This window comes from Mandrillus leucophaeus, unplaced genomic scaffold (genome assembly GCF_000951045.1).
Source record: "Mandrillus leucophaeus isolate KB7577 unplaced genomic scaffold, Mleu.le_1.0 Scaffold382, whole genome shotgun sequence".
In the NCBI taxonomy this organism is placed as follows: Eukaryota; Metazoa; Chordata; class Mammalia; order Primates; family Cercopithecidae; genus Mandrillus; species Mandrillus leucophaeus.
Genome location: NW_012104054.1, coordinates 191,069 through 196,792, shown reverse-complemented (window position 1 = coordinate 196,792; position 5,724 = coordinate 191,069). Strand labels below are relative to the sequence as shown.

Sequence of the window (5,724 nt, the reverse complement as noted above, 5' to 3'; positions counted from 1 at the left end):
TTATTCAGGAGTTATATTCAGTATATTTATGGAAATATGTTCAGATACACAGGAATGCATCTGAAAAGAAATCTTCAGTAGAAGGTGAAGCAAGAAGAGATTCAGTAAGTTTAGATATGCAAACTGGAGACCATTATGCACACTCTTAGGTTTCCTTTCCATTGCCTGGAGTGCGCTATAAGATTGTGCTGATCAGAACTTCCTCAGAAGACACTGAATACTTTAACGTTTTTTGAGTTCTGGTAGTCAATGGTAATCATATCTAAAAGCTGTTGCTTTAACCAACTGGCTCTTTTTTTTTTTTTTCAAGCACCTTTCTATCGAAACCTAGGTGAATAGCGGCTTCTGCAAAATTTCATCTCTCTGAAAATTATTTTTTTGCTCTTTAAAAAGGGGCCCTTTTTTTGTGGCATTCCTTTTCTTCCAAATAACAGTCTCATAGTAGTGAAGTGGTGTCACCATCACAAGCAGCAGTGAGGTGTTGCTGTAAAAGTTGCTGCTGAGTTTTAATCATTTCTTTACATTTCTGAATTTCTAATTTGAGTTTTTCAGCTTCCTGTTCACGGTCTTGTTTTGAGATTAAATCTTCACCATTAAATTTTCTAAATGTACCTTTGAAATGTGGCTACCAAGTTTTTCTCCGTAACTTTTCAAAATTCCCCATTGTTTTCTGATGCTCTTTGTAGGCTGTTCTCTCAGTTTCACAGGAAAGGTCCCAGATACTGTCTCTGCTCATTTCCCCAGCATCTCCTTCAGGATCTGAGATGACATTTCCTGTATTACCATCTTCTCTTTCTCTAGCTTTCTTTTGAGAAGAAATATGAAAAACCATTTCCTTTTCCATTTGATGAAGAAACTTCTTCTTTATCAGCATTTTCCATTAGAAATCTTTTGTGACAATATTCATAATGAGTCAACATAATTTTATACATTTCGTCTAATTCCTGACTTCTGTCTTACCAGTTTTCCAGAGTCCTCTTTTTCCATCAGCTCTCCCCACATTATTTAAAATGTCTAAAGCTATTTTTAATTATTTTTTGTTCATAAAAAGTTGATGTAGACTTTCCCTCAGTTTGTCGTACTCATTTCTCTTTATATCATTATAATACTGAATAGCTCAATTTGCAATAGTATTTTGTAATTTCTGTACCTTATCTTTCTCATTTTTCAATAGTTGATACAAATTCCTGTTCCTGCATTGTAACTGTCTCTTTCCTGAAGCTCAATCATTTCCCTCTGGGAGGTTTCCAGTTTCATAAGTCTCATGTAGCAGTTCTGTAGGTGGTTCATGTCACCTCCCAGTTTCAGGTTCTGTGTCTCCTGAGCTACAGGGTTCTTCTACTGAAGTAGTATTGGTTCATCCATATAATTTAAAAGGGCTGCTATATTTAATTTTCTCTATCTCTTATCTTTGGATCCTTCACATAATTGAGGAAAGCCAAAAGTAGTCCATTCTTGATCAAGCTAGAAATAATCCGTAACATATTATCTTTTATGCAGAAGGCACCAACAAAAAATGTGCACATTTTTAAACAAAGTTATTGAGGAACATGGCACTTCCTTGAAGTATAAACTTGATGGTGATTCTTTGCTTCTGAGCTACACTTATAAATAGTTTTGCTTTGTGAAGACAGACCTGGCTTTGTAACAGCCATTTGTAACTAACTATAGAGATTGCCAGTCTCTCATGGCAATCTCTATAGCCAGGATTCCTGAGGAATTAGTTCAGCAGTGAAACATGTAGTCCAGCTGTTGTCATTCTTTTATGCAGGCATCTCTTCTTACGTTTCCCCCGAGGATTAAGTGAGATAATACATAAAATATTTAGCATACTGCTTGGTTTATGGAACACAAATAATTAATATTAACTATCATCATCATCATCAGCTAGACACAGATCAGCTAGACACAGGGCTGTTTAGTATAAATGACAGGATATTAAAACCTCCACAGCCATCAGAAGTGGCAGTGAGTTGCTGCTGGGTGTCCTAGCTCACCTCCCACAACATTGAAGAGTCAGGAAAAGTGCAATGGGATGCAGAACCTTGCGCTGGCTGCCCCTCCTTCCAAGCTTTTATTTATTTTAGAAAACAATTACTCCTAACCCAGCTCAGAGGATTTTTATTTATTTATTTATTTATTTTTATATTTTGTTTTTATTTTGTAGACAGTAGCCCAAGGCTGGAGCGCAGAGGCGCGATCTCAGCTCACTGCAACCTCCGCCTCTCAGGTTCAAGCAATTCTCCTGCCTCAGCCTCCCAAGTAGCTGGGATTACAGGCATTTGCCACCACAGCCAGCTAATTTTTGTATTTTTAGTAGAGACGGGATTTCACCATGTTGGCCAGGCTGGTCTCGAACTCCTGACGTCAGGTGATCCGCCTGCCTTGGCCTCCTAAAGTGCTAGGATTACAGGCGTGAGCCACCGCGCCCGGCTGCTCTGAGGTTTTTATGTTCTTTCTTTTATCATTCATGCAATCAAAACTTTTCGGTTCATATTATTTATATTTACATTTTTATTCAATGAATGCTCATTGAACATCTCTTTTGTGCCTGGCACTTTTCAAGACACTGAGGGTATATTGAGGAACAAAGGAGACAAAAAGGAAGATACAATCCTCTGGCTTCATAGACTTTAGCTTGTATTGGCATAGAAAAAAAGTAAAACATATAAGCAAAATACATAATGTGTTAGAAAGTAAATACTGCAGATGAAATGTGAGGAATGAGACTGGAGTGCACAAATAAGTGTTTAAAGGTTGGTTTAATTTTATACTGGGTGGATTAGGATAAGTCTCCTGAGATGGTAGCATTTCAGCAAAGCTTGTGGGACAGGTGGAGGTGGGACACATGGGGAAAGTTACATGGCTTTTTAGAGGAAAGGCCAGTGCAAAGGACTTGGGGTGGGAAAAAGGCCTCATATATTTGGGTAACAGCTAGAAAATTAGTGTTGCTACAGAAGGATGAACAAGGAGAGTGCTAAGAAAAAAAAAAAATAAGACTCAAGAAGTGAAGAGGACCCAGATGACATAGTGCCCTCTAGGTGGTTAAAGCACTACGGGCTTTTATTCTAAATGAGGCAGTAAGATACACCCAATGAGATGACAAAACCATAGTGTATTTGAGCAGCAGTGAGGACTGTTTTTCTCCATGTATTTATTTTTCCTGCTATGTTTCTCAAGATTAGGTTCCTTGAAGAGGAGATTCATTTCTTGACACATAGTAGGGATTCCATAAAGCATTTACTATATGACTATCAGTCAACACATTTTTATTAAGGGCAATTTCACATATTTAAATATTCAATCACCAAAAATCATGCAATAACATTCTCATTAGTTGCCTAAAAATCAATTGAATGAGAACAAATTGTTTGAAGCATTCTATTTAATGCCTTTTATCTGCAGCATTTTTTCCTCAGATATCATACTCTGTTAGGAATAATCATACAACAATCCCAAAGCAGTTTGCACTATATGAAGTACTTTTAAAACAGTTTGTTGTAAAAATTACAATTTTTTCTGTTATACATTATTCTAACATCACAAATATGCCCAAAACACATTATCTAATATTTTCACCTATAAACATAAAATTGCCGTTTTAGAAACATTTGGAGGAGTGTTTACAGTTAGACTAATTTATTTTTTCGTACACCATATTATTTATTTATTTATTTATTTGTTGGTTTGTTTATTTATTTTAAGTTCCAGAATACATGTGCAGAATGTGCAGGTTTGTTGCATAGGTATACATGTGTCATGGTATTTTGCTGCACCTATCAACCTGTCATCTAGATTTTAAGCTCCACACCCTGTAGGTATTTGTTCCAATGTTCTCCCATCCCTTAACCCCCACCCCTACGTTTTTCCCCTCCCTGTGTCCATGTAATTCTCCTTGTTCAACTCCCACTTATCAGTGAGAACATGTGGTGTTTGGTTTTCTGTTCCTGTGTTAGTTTGCTGAGAATGATGGCTTCCAGCTGCATCCATGTCTCTACAAAGGGCATGATCTCCTTCTTTTATTTGGCTGCATAGTATTCCACGGTGTATATGTGCCATATATTCTTTATCCAGTCAATCATTGATAGCCGTTTGGGTTGGTTCCAAGTCTTTGCTATTGTGACTAGTGTGGCAATAAACAGACATGTGCATATGTCTTTGTAGCAGAATGACTTACAATCCTTTGGGTATATATCTCGTAAGGGGATTGCTGGGTCAAACGTTATTTCTGGTCCTAGATCCTTGAGGAATCGCCACACTGCCTTCCACAATGGTTGAACTACTTTACACTCCCACCAACAGTGTGAAAGTGTTCCTATTTCTCTACAGCCCCGCTAGCATCTATTGTTTCCTGAATTTTTAATAATTGCCATTCTGACTGGCATGAGATGGTATCTCATTGTGGTTTTGATTTGCATTTCTCTAATGATCAGTGATATTGAGCTTCTTTTTCATGTTTGTTGGCCACATAAATGTCTTCTATTGAGAAGTGTCTGTTCATATCCTTTGCCCACTTTTTGATGGGGATGTTTGTTTTTTTCCTCTAAATTTGTTTAAGTTCCTTGTAGATTCTGGATATTAGACCTTTGTCAGATGGGTAGATTGCAAACATGTTCTCCCATTATGAATGTTGCCTGTTCATTGTGATGCTAGTTTCTTTTGCTGTGCAGAAGAGTTTAATTAGATCCCATTTGTCGATTTTGGCTTTTGTTGCAATTGCTTTTGGTGTGTTAATCATGAAGTCTTTGCCCATGCCTATGTCCTGACCTGAATGGTATTGCCTAGGTTTTCTTCTATGGTTTTTATGGTTCGGGGTTTTCCATTTACGTAATTAATCCATCTTGAGTTAATTGTTGTATAAGGTGTAAGGAAGGGGTCCAGTTTCTGTTACCCGCATATGGCCAGCCAGTTTTCCCTGCATCATTTATTAAATAAGGAATCCTCTCCCCATTGCTTCTTTTTGTCAGGATTGTCGAAGATCAGATTGTTGTAGATGTGTGGTGGTGTTTCTGTCTCTGTTCTGTTCCATTGGACTATGTGTCTGTTTTGGTACCAGTACATGCTGTTTTGGTTACTGTAGCCTTGCAGTACATTTCGAAATCAGGTAGCGTGATGCCTCCAGCTTTGTTCTTTTTGCTTGGGATTGTCTTGGCTATATAGGCTCTTTTTAAGTTCCATAGGAAATTTAAAGTAGTTCTATCTAATTCTGTGAAGAAAATCAATGGTAGCTTGATGGGAATAGTATTGAATTTATACATTACTTTTGGCAGTATGGTCATTTTCATGATACTGACTCTTCCTATCCATGAGCAAAAAATGTTTTTCTATTTGTTTGTGTCTTATCTTATTTCCTTGAGCAGTGGTTTGTAGTTCTCCTTGAAGACATACTTCACATCCCTTGTAAGCTGTATTCCTAGGTTTTTTGTTGTCTTTGTAGCAGTTGTGAATGGGAGTTCATTCATGATTTGGTTCTCTGTTATTGGTGTATAGGAATGCTTGTGGTTTTTGCACACTGATTTTGTATCCTGAGGCTTTCCTGAAGTTGCTTATCAGTTTAAGTAGTTTTGGGGCTGAGATGATGGGGTTTTCTAAATATACAACCATGTCATCTGCAAACAGACACAATTTAACTTCCTCTCATCTTATTCGAATACCCTTCATTTCTTTCTCTTGCCTGATTATCCTGGCCAGAACTTCCAATACTATGTTGAAGAGGAGTGGTGA

General features: G+C 37.4%; 1 pseudogene; it reads right to left on the bottom strand.

The window, feature by feature from the left end:
• Window positions 1-385: 385 nt before the first annotated feature.
• Window positions 386-5,724, bottom strand: part of LOC105547267 — a 40,932-nt pseudogene continuing 35,593 nt past the window's right edge.